The 21,380-nt window shown below is 43.6% G+C and overlaps 1 long non-coding RNA gene across 1 annotated transcript; it reads left to right on the top strand.

The window, feature by feature from the left end:
- Positions 1-3,718: 3,718 nt before the first annotated feature.
- Positions 3,719-17,035, top strand: LOC123001466 (uncharacterized). The gene is made up of 3 exons (XR_006410392.3): positions 3,719-3,888; positions 3,956-4,772; positions 15,826-17,035. It is a non-coding gene; the product is annotated as an uncharacterized LOC123001466 (long non-coding RNA).
- The last annotated feature ends 4,345 nt before the right edge of the window (positions 17,036-21,380 follow it).

The following is a 21,380-nucleotide window of genomic DNA, read 5'->3' as shown; positions in this document are numbered from 1 at the left end:
ACAATGGGGGTTTCCAGGTGGTTGGGCATTGATTGGTTAAAAGTAACTCTTATACCATCTTGGGAAGGTATGCTTCATTTATGAAAACCAGAGGCATTTATAAGAAATAACCTAAGTTTCAGTTATGTTCATGACATCAGTTGATTTAATTTGCTTATATGGTTAATTGTTATGTATGCTTTTTTATGTAGATTTTCAAATCTACTCTCTAAAGACAAAATCAGCCCTGACATCCAAGAGCAGGATGATGCTATGTACTATGTCTGTGTTGCCATGAGCTAGCTGGGACTCATAGGTAGGCACTGATGTTCTTCAGTTGAATATAAACAGTTTCCTAGAACATCACCATCATACAAGGCCATCCAGTGCCAATAAAGCATCAAGACAGAAACAAGACCACCCCGTAATCATATCTGATCAGAGACAAAAACATGAATTTTACCCTAACCACAAAAATAAGCAAACATGCCTGTCCTCGATAATATCAGTGGACTGCTGCTTTTTTTTTTTTTTTTTTTTTTTTTTTTACCCATTTTAGCTAAGCTCTCTGTCCAGACTTCCATTCTTCCAGAGAGATTTATCAAGATACTGAGTCATAGCTCGGCACCTGTATGGCTCAGTTGATTGAACATTGGATTCTTGATTTCTGCTCAGGTCATGATCTCAGGGTCCTGGGATAGTGCCCCACATCAGCCTCGCTGCTCAGTGGGGAATCTGCTTGAGGATTCTGTCTCCCTCTGCCCTTCCCCCTGCTTACGCATACTCTTTCTCTCAAATAAATAAATAAATCTTTTAAAAATATATTGAATCATAAAATTACCTCTGACTCCTTATAGTATCTAATGCAGAGCAAAAGTTGCTTGCTGAAACCCTCCACAGGGTCAGTAAACAAGCCCAAACACATCCTACAATATGTCTAAACCCTCATATTGAGACACCTCATGGTTCCCCATCGCATAAATTCATCTTGTGTCATTAGTAATAAACCAACTTATTTGACTGAAAGTATATTCCTGGTGGTCTTTGCCTGTAACACGTTGACATTAAGGAATTAATGAAATCAGTATACACCAAGGACGTTAGTGGTTCTTTAAGTAGTTTGATCTTTCTGATTGGCCTTTATTTCAAATGAAAGCATGTAAGAAAGGAAAGACATTAAGTTGAAGTGGAGGCATTGCCAGGAATTTGTTTTTATCTTGACCTTTCCCCTAGATTTCAAGAGTAATATTTTTATTCCTTGTGGAATATACATTATGTATTTAAACTCATTGGTTGGGGCACCTGAGTGGCTCAGTTGGTTGAGCGTCTGCCTTTGGCTCTTATGATCCCAGGGTCCTGGGACTGTCAGGCTCTTGCTCAGCGGGGAGCCTGCTTCTCTCTCTGCCTGCTTTTCCTTCTGCCTGCCATTCCCCCTGCTTGTGCTCTCTCTCTCTCTCTCTCTGGCAAATAAACAAATAAAATCATAAAAAAAAATTTCCTAGCAAATGTTATCTTCAAAAGTTACTATTCCCTCTGCTCAAGTTTCTGTCCTTGTTAAGTTCTAGGAGAGTTTAAATTCCATGGAATTGACTTTTCTTATTATGAGAGAAACTCTCAAAATGAGATCAATGTGTAACAGGCACTATAGATTCTAGAAATAACCCCATGGAATTAACAAGAAGTAATTTGATATGCCCTGTGATCATTATCCTCTACAGACAATATACACGAAATCAACAAATTGGAGAAGAGTCATAGACAGAATTCCTAGGAGCAGAGAAATTTGTGGCATTCACATCCACATCCCATCCAGAAGGGAACCAAGATGTATCTCTCAGAAAGCAAATGATGTTGTACAGTCCTAGAAATAATTTTCAGAACATTTAGGAAGCACTTGTAAGAACGTAAGACATTTTGCTGCTTGACTGGATGCTGCCTGTTTGGCAGAAAAGGACAGAATTACCTCAGAATGGCCACTGTTGTATGGCACCCTAAGGGAGGCTGTAGACCTTTTGCCTGCTCTTTGGCCAGATAAATGTCACAGCTAAAAGATGGCTGAAATGAACTCTGCGGACAGGGCTGACAGTGCAGCAATGTGATCAAACTAAATTTCCACCCCACTGTGGAATAAGGAGATTGCCTTTCACACTATGTATAATGTAGAGGAAGAATAAAGATGAGCTGTCGATGGTGAATTTCAAAGAATGCTTTTCTTTTTTTTTTTTTAAGATTTATTTATTTATTTATTTATTTATTTATTTATTTATTTATGAGACAGAGAGAGACAGCCAGCGAGAGAGGGAACACAAGCAGGAGGAGTGGGAGAAGAAGAAGCAGGCTCCCGATGTGGGGCTCGCTCCCAGAACACCGGGATCATGCCCTGAGCAGAGGCTTAACAACTGCACCACCCAGGCGCCCCAGAATGTTTTTCTTTAAAGGTGTTCTATTTAAGGCCGAATTCTCTTTGTATTACATCTCCTTTCACCTACTTAAAGGGAAAATATAGCCACTGTCCTTCATCAAGAATTTCTCCTTAACTATAGATTCATTCCCTTTGGGACACAAACTGTATTTATAGAACACATTTTTAAAAAAAATCTAGAAAATCCTTCATTTATCTTCAGCTACCTCATTTCTCTGCTTCACCGCAAAAGCACTTAAGAATTTGAAGATCTAGTGCCTAGAGGTGGTTAAGCAGCTGCCTTTGGTTCAGGTCCTGATCTCAGGGTCCTGGGATTGAGCTCTGCACCAGGCTCCCTGCTCAGTGAGGAGTCTGCCTCCCCCTCTTCATCTACCTCTCCCCCAGCTCATGCTCTCTCTGTAATAAATAAATAAAATCTTAAAAAAAAAAGAATTTGAAAATCAAAATAGGGAGAGAATGGATTATACTTGTAAAGACAGAAATTCATTCATCTATACTAATTTTAAAATAAACAATTAGAGAAGAATGGAAGATTCTTTCTTAAAGCAGCATTCCAATGGAAAAATGTATAGAGAGCTAGCATTGGAAAATCATTTTGCAACCAATACATTAAACGTTTATTTGGACAGGAGTTGCCAATGGATACTAAATATGGAGAGGGACTTTAATGAGAAGCAGAATATTTGCATTATCTCAACTTCTCTTTCTTTTTTTTTCTTTTTAAAAGATTTTATTTATTTATTTGACAGAGAGGGAGAGAGAGCGAGAGAAAGCACAAGCAGGGACAGCATCAGAGGGAGGGGGAGAAGCAGTCTCCCCACTGAGCAGGGAGCCCAATGTGGGGCTCTATCCCAGGACCCTGGGATCATGACCTGAGCTGAAGGCAGATACTCAACGACTGAGCCGCCCAGACGCCCCAGAAATAGAATATATATTTTTAAAAGTCACCTTAGCTGCATATGTTCACCATCTCCATTTTTCATTTCCCAGCCTCTCCTAAACCTCTACGATGAGACTTTCATTTCCACAGCCAGACTTTTCCATCCTCACCAGACTCCTGGGGAGCCTATTTCCTTGGCTTCCACCGTATCCCACTCTCCTCGTTTTCCTTTTACTGCAGCGGACACTCGTTCTCAGTGGGCTCTGCTGGAACCTCTTTCTATGGCCTGCTTCTGAAATGCCCCAGGACTAAACGTTTTGGTTCACTAAATACTTTGGAGTGGTTGTGTACTTGTAGGCGGGGCCTGTAAGGATCGCTGCGTTGCCATACACAACAAATGCACCCTCCAGCTCGGTAACTGAGGCGTGTTTGACAGCGGGTGTGGACAGGTTGAAGGAAGACAGCCGTGGATGCGGGAGCACTCCCAGGCCGGCGCCCGACCAGAGCATTAGCTCCCTACATCACAACGGACAGGAGAATGAGGGAGTTGTACAAAGAAAGTGCTGGCAGAGAGGCTCACCTCACCACAGTTTTGCCTTTAGATAAGGTAATTTACCTGGTGCAGCGGCTGGGGCGAGCCGGGGGAATAAACAACTCACCTCACTCTTCCACAGGAAACTGCTAGAACCGCTGCTCGTGCCTCCTGCCCGGCTCTGCCAGGTGGAGAAAAGGGCTCCTTTCGTGGAAGAGGCGCCTCTGGCCCCTGATGCCGCCCAGGGACTGTGTGTGACTAAAACAAAACACAACAAGCTCTAGCGCTCTGGAAGTCGGAAGATGGCGAGGCGGGCTGTGAGGTGAGGCGGCTCCCGGCGCGCTAGCTGGGCGCCGGGCTCAGGTGCACGGAGGGCGCAAAGGGCGCACAAGCTGGGCAGTTTCGCCCGAATCAGATAACCTGCTTTCTGGGGTTTTCCCCCGGTTAAAATTCTAGACCATTGAGGGATCATTTATGATTCCCACACCTGCCAGATCCCTCTCCAGCCCTGCCGGGCGCAGCCCCTCAGCCGAGTCCCGAGCGCGTCGCATCTGGAGGCCGCGACGCCTAGGGACCCTCCCCCTCCCCTCCCCACCTCCCTCCCCTCCCCCTCGCCTGCCGGCTCTGTCTCTCCCGCGCCTGGAGACCAGCTCTGTGGCGCCTTCCCGCCTTCCCCTCTTCCTGGTCTCCGTCAGTCAGGAGCCGCTGTCCCCCTGTGAGCAAACTCGCATTTATGTTGGTAAGAGTATATATTTTTAAGATTTTATTTATTTATCTGAGAGCGATAGAGAGCGAGAGCACAGAGGGGAGAGGCAGAGGGAGAAGCAGACTCCCCACTCAGCAGGGAACCCTATATGGGGCTCGGTCCCAGGACCAGAGACCGTGACCTGCCCAGGACCAGAGACCGTGACCTGCCCGGAAGGCGGACGCTTAATGGACTGAGCCACCCAGGTGCCCCGGTAAGAATAATTTTTAGGTGTTTGATATTTTGCAAAAAGAATCCAGAAACAGTTACTCAGTTCCCTGAACGCCAATTAATTGTAAAGATGAATTCTGTAAAATTCTCTTACTGCAATCAAAGGTGATTTCGTGTGGAAGGAAGGGAAAAATAAAATAAGATGAAATCAGAGAGGGCGACAAACCATAAGAGACTTTTAACTATAGGGACAAATTGAAGATTGCTGGAGAGGAGGGGGGTGGGGGGATGGGGTAACTGGGTGATGAGCATTAAGGGGGGCATGTGATATAAGCACTGGGTGTTATATGCAACTGATGAATCACAGACCTCTACCTCTGAAACTAATAATGCACTATATGTTAATTAATTGAATTTAAATAAAATAAAATTAAAAAATAAGTAGGAAAAGAAAGGTCCAGAAGGCAGGCTGGGTTTGAGAGACCTCAGTGTCCTTGGCTGTGGGAGGCCCTGGCAGATCCCCTGGCTAGAGTCCCATCACCCACTGCAGCGAGCTGGGTCAGCTGGCGCCATGCTCTTGGGAGAGAGCTGGGGCCGCCAGGCTGTGCAGGCTGCACACAGTGGGATCTGTGATCCTCACAGCCTGCAGGGACAGAACCAGCACTCCCCTGGCCTGGCCTCAGGCTCCAACCCCTCCTGGACTTGAATCCTAGCAGGTCCAGGCAGGGATCGGGGCCTCCTCCTGGCTTGGCTCCGTCTTTGCCCCCTTCACTCCCAGTGCCCCAGTGCCCCGGGACTTTGTATCCTGCCCAGCCCTGCTCCAGCTATTCCCCAGCTGCCACAGGTTGGGGGAGTAGAGGGTCCATCCTACTTGGTGCTGGCCACTTTGGGGCTTCACCCCTACTGCAGAAAGGCAAGTCCCAGAGGCCAGTCCCACTGCAGCTCCCGCACAGCTCCTGGATGGAGAGTGATAAGGCAAAGGATTCAATAATCGCCCAGCCTTAAGTTTTCTATCCTGATCCCAATCCCGTTCTACTCCAAAAGAGGCAAATTGTGAAGTTTTCACATTAAAAATTTTTTCTCCTGAATGAAACAAATGGGCAGCATCCAGTAAGCAATTCTTCCGAAGCATATTTGTGCAAGCTGGGATTAGCAAAAGAATAAACGTTCAGGTTAGATTTTGCTGCCAAATGAGTTTTGGAGTCCTATTTACATCTTATACTGTAGGTAGGCAGAACTGTTGGGATTCTAGCATTGCTAATAAAGAACTGTGGAACTATACTCTGAATTTGACCAGTTACTGACAAGAGGGTTTTTAGGGGACTGTTGTTCTCTCAATGAATTCACAGTGTGTTTCATTTATTAAATGCCTCCCCCCCCCCCCGTTAAGTGTTACTATTAGAATCGCTCCCAGAAAAAGTTGAGGATGAAATAATTCTGGACAATAATTTATCACCCATCTTTACTCATTTTCTTTCTTAAACACACTTCCCAAGAAAAAAGGCCAGAAAAGAAAATGAAAGACTTTGGGTAATTAATGTCTCCAACACACATCTAAGTTAACAGCTTCTAGGGTGGTAGCCTAGCTCTTACTGAAAAAAATCCCTTACTGGGAAAAAAAAAAAATATATATATATATATTTGAGACCAAAAAGGCCAAACTGTCACCCTGTGGTCCAAGACATGGATGAGCAAGTACTTTGGAATGCACTGCAGACGTGATGTTCACAGTGGCCTGGCAACAGCACCCACATCAGCAGGGGTGGCCTAGGAAAAATCCTAACCGAGAGGAGGGAAAGGGTGGGGCACAGGGTGGGATCCTGGAACTGAAGAGGTGAAGTAAAAGGAGCAGAGAATTAGCTCAGGGGAAGAAAGCCCAGACTTTCATACCACAGGGCACAAAATCTCAGTGAATTTTCTTGCTCCAGAGAAACAGCAGAAGGAGAAGGATTTCAAGAATTACTGTACGTAAGCTTTCCCTTACCACTGATGACTGCACTGGGCATTGTTGTTAGCTCACTGCTCCCTTTGAACCCCAGGGTGGTGTGGATAAGCTAATTCCACTCCCTTTCCTATTAAGAGGGGAAATGCCTTGGAACACCACCACGTCAGAGTAGGGATCTGAAGCCAGCACACCCACTCTTTACCTCAGGGTGTAAAGGCCATGCTGTCAAGGGTGGTGCCTTGTTTTTTATTTTCCAGCGCCCAGGCCACGTCTGCCTTTCCACAGCACCCCAGCAGTCTTCCGGCATGTGAGCTCCAATGCACACACTACAAATCCAGATCTGGAGAGTGTGAGACAGAAGAGACACTTCTTTAGATTTTTGTCTGCAGCTGAGAGACACAGAACCCTGGCCCTGAAAAGCAAAAACTTGCGTGGGGCTTTGGAAAGGGAGAGATGCTGTAGATGGAGCCGAGCAACTTGAAGGGACAGGCAGGCCCCTGGGATGAAATTGGAGAGAAGGGCCAGCACAACGGAGTAGGAATATTCCCTGGCTAAATGGAGTCCTCAGGGCTGCTGGCTGTTTGGCTGCTGGACCTCTTGGAGGCCCAGTGTTTGTGAGCAAGTTTGACCACCGGTTACCCTGACCTCTGTCACTCTGGTGTGCACCCTGCCACCAGCAAAGCCAGGTGACCAAGGGTCCTGCCTGGGAACAGCACCCGCATTGTCACCCTAAACCTGGTCCTTCTCTAACAGACAAACCAGGAACATACAGGAGGAAGAATTTTTCTTCTGTGGCAATTGAGAAAGGGAGAGGAGAATGTACAAAGCAGTCTTAAGGAAAAATTTCTCCATCGAGTTTGAGCAAATAGAGAGGTTACTGTAACATCATTTATTTGGGGTGAATAGTGAATGGAGAAGGGTCTCAGTGGGAATCTCAGCAGAAACCTTGGTGGTCAGGGTCCCTGGGACCACAGCCTTCCAAATCCATTGCCTTGGGACATGCGGGGGTGGTTCCCGGGTCCAGGACTCTGCTCCAAAGGGTCCCCTCTGTCATTGGCCTAGGGCTCCTCTTGTGGGTCCCAGAGGGAGATGACTGCATCCAGGGAGGCTGCAGGGGTGTCTCCAGCATGTTGTGAAGACAAATGCATGAGTTGCATCTTTCCACAATGTCAGCTTCATTCAATCATGAAGCAGGTTAACATAACAAAAAATAACCCTTGACAGGATTCCAAACTCAAGGATATTTCACTAGGTGCTTAACTTGGCTTCTTACACACCACACAAAGCAAATCATGGTACAAAGTCACACAACAAGATACAATAGGGGTAGGAAGTTAATGAACCAAAGGGGAAGTCAGTCTGTGAGTGGTCAGTAGAGATGAAGCCTTGGTCTGTCGGTGGCAGCTCTCAACACATGCAGCTTACTATGTTCAAGTGGTGGAGAATCTGTTCTGTTCAGAGATCAGTACGACCGAACCTTAGGAGGCAGCCGCCTTTTTTATCCGGTCATATGTGAAAGGGTCAGTGTCTAGAAAGTCTGACAGTTTGCTGCTAAAATCCTCCCTTTTAAAGGGATTTGATCAATTGGGTCTTTGCAGACCTCCTCTGTTTCCGCTGGTCATCAATTCTGAGTGTGTCATCAGCTGGTGCTGGTTTTGGGGGTATCTGGTCTTAGCTGCAACGCCCTTGGCTGCTTGTGTCACTGCTTGACATAAGTCACTGCTTGACATGAGTGACTCCATCTTGCTCTCCACACGGGGTGGGGTTGCTGCAGGCTCCTCAGTGGTGCCTGGGTTGCCTGGGGACATCTCTGGTTCCTCATGAATGTGCGTGTCCAATCCAGGCAGCAGGCTCTGTGCCCAGCATCAGGTTTTCCAGGCTTAAAAGTGTTGATTACTCGAGTAGCACCAGCGCAGAAGCCGGCAGTGACTGGAAAGCCTTTCCCAGTTGATGTCTTGGCAGTCCCAAGAGAGCCCACCCAGGGCGGGAGAGAAGGGGAGTGGCCAGGGCTCCGAGGCTGCGGAGAGCTCAGGGCTGGTTGTGTCTAGGGCCCTGGAGCCTGGACTGTGGAATTCCAGGCCCCCTGCTCACAGTCGGGAAAGGGCTGCAGTGTTGTGTACAGCTCACAAAAGGAGACTGAGTGTTTGGTTCTAAATGGATAGGGGAAAGCTGGATGGTGACTGGAAGCTTAGGAGCAAACTGCAACAGAAGATAGATCAGAGATATTAGCATAAAATCCTATCATGTTGGATGAAATTATCCTGAGTCAGACTCTGTGGCTCATAGATTGGTGTAGGAAAATAAGAAGTATTTTGGGCTTGGGGGAAGAGGGCCATTTTAGGGGACCCTGGTTTGTACAGAAGTTATTACTGCTCCCAATCATACTGGTAATCCTGGAGCAGAGACTTGAACCCTGTTTGGCCAGCAGAGGAGTGCTGGCTGGGAGCATCTCAGGGATGATTTGAGATGTCAGTGAGGAGCAGGGAAAGGCTAGTTGCCCAATTCTTAGCATGGTCTTTCACGCTCCTAGTTTTGACTTCTATGTCTGAGTTGGCAAATGGAAAGGATTTCAGAATGTGTGTATGTGTGTAACAGCCAGAAGCCAAGATCTCAGGCTCCAGACAATGCCTGATTTAAGAGGCATTCTGTGTCTTTCTAAACAAGTGACCCTCAGCAAGTTTTCTAATTTCTCTAGACCTTATTTTATAATCTCTGAAAAGGAAGCCAAATTTGTTCTTGTTTTACAAGGTAGCTTTCATGAATACATTCGGTAGTACAAGTTAATGTTTAGACAGTGTTTGGCAAAAAATGATTTCCTCAGTTGTTCCTACTATCATTATTATGGATTTTACCATGCATAGAAAGATGACCTTAATGGGAACAAATGTAAAATGGCAACTTTTTCGATGTACTCATTCTGTAAGTGGGTTGTTTTTCCTTCTCTTCACCGTGGTGAGGTTATATTATAATACATTCTTCATCTGAGTCAGTTTGCCACAGCATCAAGGGATAAAAATAGAATTTCTTGTTCAGGTATTATTCTTTACGCAATGAAGTTTGATTATTCTCAACATTTAACAAGCAGGTTGGCATATCCTTCCATGTTACAGATGCTGTGTTGGGAGCCACAGACACAAAGATGAAAAAGTGGCTTCAGCCTTCATAGACCTTACAGTCTAGTGAGAGTGCAAAGCCATAATCAAGAGACCGTGCAGAATACAGCCAACTCCATGTGCATCGGGGTATCTGCTTAGAGACTAGAAAGAATGATACTGAATTCGATGCCTCCTTTCAAAGCTATGTGTTTGTTTTTTTCTTGGACTGAGAAAAATATACACTTGTAAAACAATAAATGAGAAATAAGGAAACAGCAAAAAAGGATGATCAGCATCAAGTACGAACAAAGCGCTTTAGTAAAGGTATATAACAGGAATAGCAGACCGGAACCAAAGAGGCAACAGACTTGGGTGTAAATATTGACAGAATGTCTCCTTCAGCTCTAAAGTTCTGGGAGAATCCTGATGCAAGGTAATCCCATGTAATCCCAAGGGAATCCCAAATATTTATGGTAAATATTTACTGAATTTGACATTGGCAGCTCAAACAGATTTTTAAATACATTTTGCATATGTATCTATTTTGCACACACTTACACATCATAAACATGCTGTCTGAATGCTCAAGTCTGAATGAATTTATGTTGGTATGTGTCAGATACCTTTTGACATCATCCTTTTTTATTTCAAAATTTTATTTGAAAGAATTCACATACACACTCCATGCACAAATAGAGAAAAAAGTACAAGGAAGCCTTGTGTGTCTATTACCCCATCTTTAATCATTATCAAACTTTGGCAATCTTGTTTGATCTATGTGTCCCAGATTTCAGGTAAAATGTTTTATTTATTTATTTTTTAAAGATTCCATTCATTTGAGAGAGAGAGAGAGAGAGAGAGAAAGAGACGGAGAGTGTGCATGTGACTGTGCACAGGAGCTGGGGGAAGGACAGAGGGAGCCAGAAAAGCAGACTCCCTGCTGAGTAGGGAGCCTGATGTCATGCAGGGCTGGAACCCAGGACCCAGAGATTATAACTGAGCCCGAGATCATGACCTGAGCCGAAGGCAGATGTTTAACAGACTGAGCAACCCAGGCACCCCTCAGGTAGAATGTTTTAAAACAGATCAGAAATATCCTATCATTGTACCTGTCAATACTATAGCATTTATGTAGAACAGATCAGACCTTGTTTATAATGCCATCATCAAGTCTTAGAATTTTAACAAGAATTCTTTAATACCATTTGGAAGTCAGTACCCATTACAACCCCTTCCAGTTGCCTTAAAAGTACCTTTTAAAAAAAGAGATTTATTTATTTATTTTAGAGAGAGAGAGCGAGATCAAGCACACATGAGAGTGAGCAAGCACTGGGGGGAGGGGCAGAGGAAGTCGGAGAGAGTCCCAAGCAGAGTCTGTGCTGAGCACAGAGCCTGACACAGCGTTCGATCCCACAACCCTGAGATCATAACCCAAGCAGAAACCAAGAGTTGGGTGCTTAACTGACTGCATCACCCAGGTGCCCCTGGTACCCTTTAAAAAAAATATTTTATTTTTAAGTACTCTACACCCAATGTGAGGCTCAAACTCACAACCCTGAGAGTAAGAGTCCTATGCTCTACTGACCCAGCCAGACAACCTATTTATATTTGAGTTCTTTATATGAGGATTCAAAGAAGGTCTATACACTGTATAGTTAATATGTCTCTTAAAACTCTTGATTTATGATTCCCAGTTCACCTTTTTATTCTTGCCTTTCACTTCTGAAAAAGCAGGGTAATATAGCCTGTAGAATTCCCCACATTCTGGATTTGGCTGATTGATTGCTATGTGTTGCTTATTCTTTTATTCTTCATAACTCTTGTATGCTGTTAGATTTAGAGGTGTGATTAGACTTAGACTGCATGTTTAGGGACAAGATTACTTCATAGGTAATGCTAGGTTTCCTTTTAATTAGGGGCCACATAGCCTGTGTTCTATCTCCCTGTTCATGGGTCCCACTGTTAGTGAGATTCAGAAATGATTAGAGAAGCTCCAGGGTGAGAACCATGCTTCAGTATCAGCTTCAGTATAACTGTCTACAACTAAGACGAAAGGATGAGGAGAAGGTTGCTAGAGAAATATGGAATCCTGACATGCTTCACTGTGGACAATGGCTGGGAGGAGGGATAGGGTATGGAAACAAGAAAAACGTCCATTCATTGAAGGATACATAAAAAGTGATAGATGACACTCAATAGAAGATTAAGGTAGAATGGCTGAAGTGTATATGTATATGAAGAGAGGCTCAAAATGATTCTCGAAAAGGAAACACACTAATTAAAACTATGCAAGTGTCATAAAGTTAGAAATGTGGGTAACTCATGGCTTTGGTGGTAAGGACTTGAAGTGAATAGACCTCTGAAAAGGCTGGTATTACTGTTAATTCTGAAAAGCATTATGGAAGTATTTGTGGAAGGTTGTGTCCTTCGTTCCTCTAAACACCACTCCAAGACTCACATCACAGATAATAGCTCATCCGGGTCCCTAGGGATTCATACAAGATGATGTTTATCACAATATTGTTTGTGATGGAGAGAGAAGCTGGAGGCAATTGTGATGTTTCTGTGAAATGTCCTATATTCATTCTATAAAAATTCTGTTTCAGTTAGATAAACAAGTTGTACATATAGCTAAATAGATCATCTTAAAATCCTAATGAGGGGGCACCTCAGTAGCTCAGTCAGTGAAGCATCTTCCTTCGCTCAGGATCCTGGTACGGAGCACTGTGACAGGCTCCCTGCTCAGTGGGGAGCCTGCTTCTCTCTCTCCCTCTGCCCCTCCCCTTGCCTGCTTGTGCTCTCTCTCTCACTCTCACTTTCTCAAATAAATAAAATCTTTTTTTTTTTTCATAATGATTTTTTATTATATTATGTTAGTCACCATACAGTACATCCCCGGTTTTCGATGTAAGGCTCGATGATTCATTAGTTGTGTATAACACCCAGTGCACCATGCAATATGTGCTCTCCTTACTACCCATCACCAGTCTATCCCATTCCCCCACCCCCCTCCCCTCTGTAGCCCTCAGTTCTCAAATAAATAAAATCTTAAAAAAAATCCTAATGAGGAGTGAATGATCAAATAGAGATATGTACCAGAATAACATTTATGTATGTGAAGAAAGTTCACACACCAAAAGCTACAAGTTCTATAGGATACATACATAATTACATGTAAGATCCATGCAGGTGAGTTATCTCTTCCTGTGTAACAAACTAACTCAAATGTAAGCAGCTTACAACAGCAGACATTTCAAGATGAAAAGAGTTCTAGAGATGGATGGGGATGATGGTTGGAAATATGAGTGCATTGAACAGCACTGACCTGTGCCTGGAAAATGGGTAAGATGGTAAATTTCATGTTATGTGTGTTTTACCACAATTTAAAAAATGAGAAGATAAAAAAATTCTCAGCGAACATGTATCATCTCACACAGTTTGTGGAGATCAGGGAAGAGCTTAGCTGGGTGGTCTTGCCGAGGGTCTCAGGAGGGTGCAGTCATCTGAGGCACTGCCTGGAGCTGGGGGATCACTTTCCAAGCTCGCTCATCTCTTTGTTAACGAGAGGTTTCAGTTCTTTACCACAAGGGCCTCTCCTAGAGCTGTTCATAATATGGCAACTGGCTGCCCCAGAGGGAATGATCCAAGAGGGAGGACAGATGATGATGGAGCGACCAAATTTTACCTGCAGCATCTTCTATAGCCTAACTTAGAAGTGACATGTCCCCACTTGCATATTTCTGGGTCACACAGATCAATCCCAGAACAATGGGAGAGGGGCACTAGATAAACGTGTGAACGCCAGGACCATTTCTGGCCATCTTGGAGGCTGGCCATCTCATTACTGTAAAGTTTAGTCCACATGAAGAAAATGTAATTATGAAATAATTTTCAAGGGCGATAATATCATTAATGCGGCCAAAGTTCCTACAAACAGTATAAAATCATGCCCTAACTCTCCCAATTTTAAAGAAATGAAAGTTTAAAATTGAGATATGTTATTTTACCTATCATAAGTATTTTAAGTTGATGATACCCAATGTTATAAGAGTGTAGTGCAGGGGCATCTGGTGGCTCAGCCGGTTAAGTGCCTGCCTTTGTCTCAGGTCATGATCCCAGGATTCTGGGATCAAGCCCCACTTTGGGCTCCCTGCTCATCAGGGAGTCTGCTTCTCCTCTCCCTTTGCCCTTCCCCCTCAGTCATGCCCTGTCTCTCACTTTCTGCCTCAAATACATAAATAAGATCTTTAAAGAAAAAAAAGTGTAGGGCAGTAGACACTCTCATATAATCCAAGTTGAATTTGTTGCTACTGTATTTTGAAGAAAAATAAAACTACAAACTGAATTTATAACACACAGAACTTTATACAACATATAAATTTAACTTCTAGCAGTGTATTCCACCATCCCCTAGGATAACAATAACTTGAGCCAAGAAGTAGAAACTGGGAAATGTCTAATAATAGGAAATTAGAAATAAACATTTCTGGCTCCCCTTAAATGACATATACTGTTGGTGAAAGAAAGAGAACAGTTTCACTATCTAGCCATTATAAAGGTAGGTTGGATGTTAAGGATGTTAAGAGGTAAAAGGGAGTCACAATGGTATCTATATCATGATTACATATTTATATATAACTAGAAAAATACAGGAAGCATGATAGCTTTTAAGAAATACTTAGGGCATGTTTGGTTTAAATTCAGAATGTAGAAAATTTTAGACAGGCAAGTGTGTGCCCATCCTGATATAAGCCTGAGCATCTTTGCCTGGGGTACCACTCTGTACTGTGATATTTCCACTGTGGAAAGTATCACGATTTTTGTTAATTGGGAGAAATAAAGAGCATAATGTACCTTCACTTCACTTCAGGTCTGCTTTGATGCAAAATACATTTGGGACCAATTGTGTGTGTGGGGGGGGGTGTGGAATTCAGGATTGAAGAAGTTTTGGACTTTAGAACATGTAGGAAGGCATTAGAGAACTGTACTCCACACTCTGTCAGTGGTTACTGGCAAGAGGATTGTAGAGTACTTTCATTTCTCAGTCAATACAGGAGCTAGTTATGCCTTTCCCCAACCCCTTTTGATGAGTTATTGCTTTGGAAAGAAGAACAGAACAGGTAGAGAAAAAGGAAACAGTGTAATTTCTGGCAAACTTTTATCTTCAACGATTGTCTCTTTTCTTACATACAGTACTTTTTTGGCTCCAAGCGAGTGTATTTAAATAAAGGCACACTGGCTCCTCCAACATACAGCAACGTGTTCGATTCCTCAGGTGGTAGAATGTACGTTTCACAAGCTCATTGTGACTGGAGAAATCAGAATAGAATCTGAAGTAACAGGACTATCATCCTGTAGCTAAACAGGTGGACGTGAACAATGCTTTCCAATTCTCCAAGCAAGGCCAATGCTTACTTACCGGGAAAGCTACAGCCTCAAGACCAGTGAGGGTGATGTCTTGGTGACAGGGAAAGATGGAAATATCCCAGAAAACAAAGGAGGGAAAGGGGCTTGGGAAATAGGTCTTGGGAAAGAAAGCCTGGAGCGTTCAAGCACCACAGAGCTAGCACTGTTGAAAACCTTGCCCTTCCAAAATAGCTGGAAAAGAGCAACTGGTATAAAATCCCAGTTAACATTTATTGATTTCAGTGGTGCTGGATGTATGCCTAAGGGAGTGCACCCAATCAACACATTGATTGATATGGTGGGAACTATAATAATAATTTTTTAAAAGATTTTATGTACTTAGTTTTGGGAGAGAGAGAGGAAGAGAGAGAGAGCAAGAGCAGGGGAGAAGCAGACTCCCCACTGTGCAGGGAGCCCCATGTGGAACTTGATCCCAGGACCCCAGGATCATGACCTGAGCCAAAGGCAGATGCTTAATCCACTGAGCCACTCAGGCACCCATGGTAGGAACTATAATTAAACCCTGTTTTCCTTAATGAGGAAAATGTGGCAGAAGGGATAAACTAACTTTTGAAAGTCAAGAGGTGACAAATTTGAACAAAGGAATGACCATGGCAGATTTCTAACGCTGAACCCATCATCCTACATAGGCCAGGTGTCTGATTTCACCATGTCTGGACTACCAAGGTCACTGGACATCCTCCCACCTGCCCTCTGACCCACCCTGAGAACGCGGACAACAGAGATGCCTCTTCCCTGGACTTCCACTGAGTTCCCAAGATGACACCAAACAAGCCTTCATCTTGGATGTGTTTTTGGTGGGAGAGGGGAAGTTCAAGAAACACTGCTGCTAATGACAAGGAATCTGAATATACTAGGAGGTACCTCAAGATAGACTCTGAGGGAAAATGTCCTAGGTAGGCCTATGAGGAGAGCATTTGTTTCTTAATTATATTTTTTACCCCAGCTGCTCCCCATCATGTTGTCCTGACTCCTGGATCCCAGGATGACAGCTTTGGTGAGAAGGTCTTGCTGGGCGACTGCCTTCTTTCTTGTTGCTGCTCTTTTTGATTTTGAGACATAAATCAGATAAAATGCAGGCTTCATAAGAGGAAAACCACAGTTGTTTTTCTCACCCTAATTGCCCAAGGAAGTGGCAGCTGTGGGTGCACCTGCTGTACAGGAAGTGGGAGGTGGAGCATATAGCAAATCTCCTGTACATATTGTGGTTCTAATTTAAACAATTATTGTGCCCTATAAGTAGTCTAATTCTAGAGAGGTTTATTTTCTCTAGATAAGTTTACATCTAGGAACTTCATTTAGAGTGTAGTCTATAAATTGGGTTACCATGCTGCTTTAAGTAGAAGACACTATTTTTGAATAAGGAAGGAAAGATATCCAAAATATTGTGACAGGTTGTTGATTCCTGTATATAACAGGATTTCTTTGGAGGGACATAAAATTAGTATGTTTGCATTTGCCTAAAATAATGGAAATACTCCAAAATTTGTCAATTGTGTAACTTACCATTTGGGAGGTCGGGAAAGTGAGGGTGTAACTTCTGCTTTCACTTTATATCTTACTGTTTGATTTCATTTGGAAAGAAATATGTATTATTTTGATGGTAAAATATTTAGGGATAAAAAATAAGAAAATAATTCTGTTGTTATTCACTTTAAAAAATTCTGCTGATGGGGCACGTGGGTGGCTAAGTGGGTTGAGTGTCTGCCTTTGGCTCAGGTCATGATCTTAGGGTCCTGGGATAGAGTCCCTCGGGAGGCTCCCTGCTCCACGGGGAGCCTGCTTCTTCCTCTGCCTGCTGCTCCCCCTGCTTGTGCATGCTCTCTCTGTCTTTCTCTCTTTCCAGATAAATAAATAAATAAAAATTCTACTGATTTGTGAAGAATTTACTATAAGGTAGGCAGTATGCGTCTTATTTTCATTATCTTATTTATCTTTGTGTATGTTGATTATTTAGCTATTATTATGTCCATTCTATAGGTAAGGAAATGTAGCTTTGCAGAATCTGAGTAATTCGTTTGCATGAGGGGCTGCTTGGCAAGTGTTTAGTCTGGTAAGGTGGCTTGCCACTGGGAGACCCCATACCTCTGTGTATTATAGTCACCAGGGCCAAGTATTCACATCACTTTCCACTTGGAGAGTCTCATCCAAAGTCATGTGGCTGCAGAGTGGATACATAACCTCTTCAGTTTGTTTTTAAGGAAGATAAAAAAATGATGTAGATTCTTAGTAAGATATGGGGAAAAAGAATGTGTCTTCAAAAGGGTCCCCCCAGCAGCAGCTCTTCCTGCCCACGGGTCCTGCTCCTGTGCTTTAATAAAACCACATTTTTGCACCAAAAAAAAAACCTCCAAAATCAATAAACAAAGAACAAAAACACATACAAAAGAGGCCCCCCTCCAGTGCTAAATCCAGAGAAGTGAGCCTCCACTTTCAACTGCCATGTCACGTCTAGAGAAAGAAGAGGCAAAAAAATATTTACATTAGCCGATGTGAAGCCTTCTTTAAAAATAGGAATGGGAACTCTCTTGAGAAATGTGAATTCCTGAAGTTGGTCTCTAGGTGTCTGGAGGATGGACCATGAAAGCAAGGTGTAGGCCCAACTGGCAAGTGATCACTGAGGATTCCAGTGGTGAGCCCAGGAAGGTGGCCTCAGCGTTTCCTGGGCCAAGGAGCAAGGATATGTCTCCCAGGTGTGAACAGTGAGTGGACACTTGCGTGGTAGAAAGTGTGCAGTGCCTGGGGCCTGTAATACCCAGAGCAGTGGGGTTTCCCAGTGGGGACCCACATTACCCAGGCAGACACCTGCCAAGCAGCCTTAGATTCGTTGAACTCCCCAAAACAGAAACTACTCATTGTGACAGGGGAGGCTTTATCAGGGACTCTTGATTTGCACAATCTAAAATTACACTCTTATTCTTAAATCAAAATGTTACTGGTCTCCAGCGACTGTGAAAGTTTCCTTGAAGGATCACTTATAACATTTTGTTCTTACACATTTTTTTCTTTTCTATTCTAACCTGGAAAACGTGAGTGTGTCATTCTAGACACTAAGGAGCCCAAGTGATATGGGGTACTATAACCTGACACACTTAGGAAGAAAATGTAGAAACACAGCTTCACACACAATTGGTTGGCTTTCCCTTGCCAATCTCTCAGGTACATCTCTGGCCAAGCTCATAATTTATTGGGTCAATATCATATATGTGAGGAGTCTTACTGTCAGTAATCAATTGAAACTGAACCAAACTTCCATCTTTCATCTAAATCGTGTCTTATGTCTGCGTGGAGGCCAGCTGGCCCTCTCGGACAGGATTGATCCAGTCCAGATACCTCCCACTTGGGTCACCAGTTGCCTTCTATCTGTCCATGATTGGATTAAACTTGTTCTAGACTCAGGGCCCTTTTACTTTATATTCTCTCTTGATGATAACACCCCTCTCAGACTTTGCATGTCTTCCTCCATTGCATTATTCAGATTTCAGTTGAAAGGATGTCGTCACAGCTCTGGCAATTCCTTCCTGACTACCCTAAGTAAGATTGCACCTTCCCAGCTACATCCTTTCCAAATAACTTACATAACATTCTGGATAGCACTTACTATACACACATCTTTTTTTTTTTTTTAACTTTGCAAGCATGTTTCCTGCTTGTTTCTTCCCATGAACGTGTCAGGCACATTACACAGAACTCATGTCTACCTTGTCGATCGCTGTATCTCCAGGACCTTGATCACCATGTAAGATAATATAGACACTTAGTAGGCATTCATGACAGAAGAAGGAATGAATGTGTACAAAATATTTTGCAGCCATCAGCGCAACAGGGGAAAGGCAGGTGTAAATATCTTCCTTGGGAGCCTTTGTTTGTTTATTTCATTGTGCTTCTCAGAACGCAAGTAAACTTGCCTCCACCGTCTAATGCTAGCCTGACCCAGTGAACTAGACCTGTAAAGCTATCCTGAACTTGCGTTGATTAATGTCATGCAGAAGGAGCAGATTTATGTGCTTCCTCTCACCAGGCCAGGCTTTCTGAAGCAATCTGTACTGCAAGTAAATATCAGCATCCCGTTTTCAGCATCTGGTTTCTGCTAACTCAAAGTCCTAGGCTGGAAGACTGCTGCTTCCTTCTCTCTCTTGGCCCAGACACTGTTTGACCATCTAGGAGCCTGATGGATTGGAGCTTAGTCTGTCTTGCTGCCAGGGTTTGGTTGTCTGCCTACAAGAAGCAGGAACCCTGGCCGCTGGCCCCACTGCACATGGCAGAAGCCTGGGTCTGGGCAGCGTGCAGATACTGAGAGGAGGCTTGGTCAAATGCGCCAGAACTGCCGGGAATAAAGGCGATCTGGAGACTTTCTCTGTGCCACCAGCAGTTTGAAAAGCTGCTTAGATGGGCTTTCCTGGGAGTTGATACTGAGATTCTGACTGTGCCATAGCAGATCCAGCGGAGGTGAGTCCTATAGACCACGGGGCTGAGTGGGACCCAGAAAAGCTGGCACATGCTTTGCTGGTGGAAGCTGAGAGACCTGTGCCCTGGTATCCGTTCAGGCAGAGGTCCCAGAACTCTGTCCCCTCTAACCTTCACCTGGCGGTTTAGCCACAGTGCTTTCCTCTCTGACTTGGGTTGGTCCACTCCTTCCAAGCCGTGATGTTGCAGCTGCCAGCCCACCCAGTGCTGAGTCCGTGGTCCTGTAGGGTAGCTTTTCAGAATACTGTACTTCATTTTATTCCTAAGGGCTGCAGAGTTTTGGGTTTTCAGTTGTATATAATTTTCCCCAACTCTTTCCTGAAAAACTTGTGTATTTGTTTGTTTGCTTTAATAGACTTTCTTCTTTCAAATAGTTTTAGAGCCCAGCAAAATTGAGCAGAGAAGAGGGAGAGTGCCCATGTATTCCTCCCTTCACACTAGAATCACTACCCCACTGTCTACCTCATTCACCAGAGTGGAAGATTTATTCCAGTCTTTGAACCTAGGGACCACCTGATTTCAGAAAAGTTGTGCTGGAGAGTTCTATCTGTGTTAACATATCCCGTCAAATATGGGTGGTGACGGGCGTTCTGCTTTTCCTGAAACCGTGGAGGACCACTTAGCCATGTACAGTGCTGAACTAATACCCCTGGTTGTAAGCCTCGAACACTGGGGGTGGAACATTTATGGATGGGAAAAAGTAACAGAATGGAGGGCTTAAAGAATTTGGCAATTATGCGCTTGGCATAATACAATGTATTAATTCAGAGCAAGCATATAAGCATCACAGGTATCTGAGTGTTGTATTTTTTCTCACCATTTGTTCCTTTCTGGGCAGTTTTGTAAAAATAGATGATGCAACTCTCTGAGCCATGGTTTCCAGGAAAGGCAGTGAGGTACTGGGTACAGGTCTTGCCCCAAACAGCTGCTACAGTCTTTAACCATCATCAACCTTTGGTAATCCCGTTTGATTTATGTGTCCCAGATTTTAGGTAGAATGTGTTAAAGCAGATCAGAGACATCATATGATTGCACCTGTCAATCCTATAGCATCTATGCAGAACAGATCAGACCTTGTTCATAATGCCATCATCATGTCTTATAATTTTAACAAGAATTGTTTAATACCTTCTAGAAGTCAGTACTTGTTACATTCTCCCTGGTTATGGCAAAAGTACCATTTTATACTTGAATTCTTTACATGAGGATTCAAAGAAGTACCATGCATTGCATGTGGTTAATAGGTCTCTTAAAACTGTTGATTTATGATTCCCAGTTCACCTTTTTATTCTTGCCTTTCACTTCTGAAAAAGCGGGGTAATATAGCCTGTAGAATTCCCCACATTCTGGATTTGGCTGATTGATTGCTATGTGTTGCTTATTCTTTTGTCCCTCATAACTCTTGTATGCTGTTAGATTTAGAGGAGTGATTAGACTTAGACTGAATGTTTAGGGACAAGAATACTTCATAGGTGATGTTGTGTTTCCTTTTAATTAGGGGCCACATAGCCTGTGTTCTATCTCCCTGTTCATGGGTCCCACTGTTAGTGAGATTTGGAAATTGTTAGAGAAGCTCCAAGGTGAGAACCGTGCTTCAGTATAAGCTTTAGTATAAGAACTGCCTACAATGAAGACGAAAGGATGAGGAGAAGGTTGCTAGTGTAATGTGGAATCCTGACATGTTTCCCTATGGACAATGCCTGGGAAGAGGAATAGG

This window comes from Ursus arctos, unplaced genomic scaffold (assembly GCF_023065955.2).
Source record: "Ursus arctos isolate Adak ecotype North America unplaced genomic scaffold, UrsArc2.0 scaffold_15, whole genome shotgun sequence".
Lineage (NCBI taxonomy): Eukaryota > Metazoa > Chordata > Mammalia > Carnivora > Ursidae > Ursus > Ursus arctos.
Note: the sequence above shows the minus strand (reverse complement) of the source record. Positions and strands in the feature narration are given on the sequence as shown.